This window comes from Tachyglossus aculeatus, chromosome 14 (genome assembly GCF_015852505.1).
Source record: "Tachyglossus aculeatus isolate mTacAcu1 chromosome 14, mTacAcu1.pri, whole genome shotgun sequence".
NCBI lineage: Eukaryota > Metazoa > Chordata > Mammalia > Monotremata > Tachyglossidae > Tachyglossus > Tachyglossus aculeatus.
The window spans coordinates 4,586,122-4,586,508 of record NC_052079.1 but is presented as its reverse complement, the minus strand read 5'-3'; positions in this window follow the sequence as shown (position 1 = coordinate 4,586,508).

Below are 387 nucleotides of genomic sequence, written 5' to 3'. Positions count from 1 at the left end.
CGGCCCAGGAGCGGGCCCCGAGCCCGACGGGCCTCCCCCTGTCCCCGTCCCCCCTGCCCCCCCTGTCCCTGTCCCCGTCCCTGTCCCCCCAGTCCCCGTCCCCGTCCTGGCCGCGGGGCCGAGGAGCGGCCGCATGATCCAGGCCCGCTACGGGCGTCGCCCGGCCGGCGCCCCCATCCCTCCCTCCCTCCCGCCCGGCCCGGCCCGGCCGCCGCCTAAGCCCGCGGGCGGGGGGGAACGACGACAAGGGAGACGACAAGCGGGACAAACTGGGGGCAGCGGAGCGGGCCACGGCGAGGCCCGGCCGGGGCCATCCTCCCTCCCTCTCTCTTCCTCCGCTCCTCCGCCTCAGGCTCAGGCCCACCACCACCACCACCACCACAACAA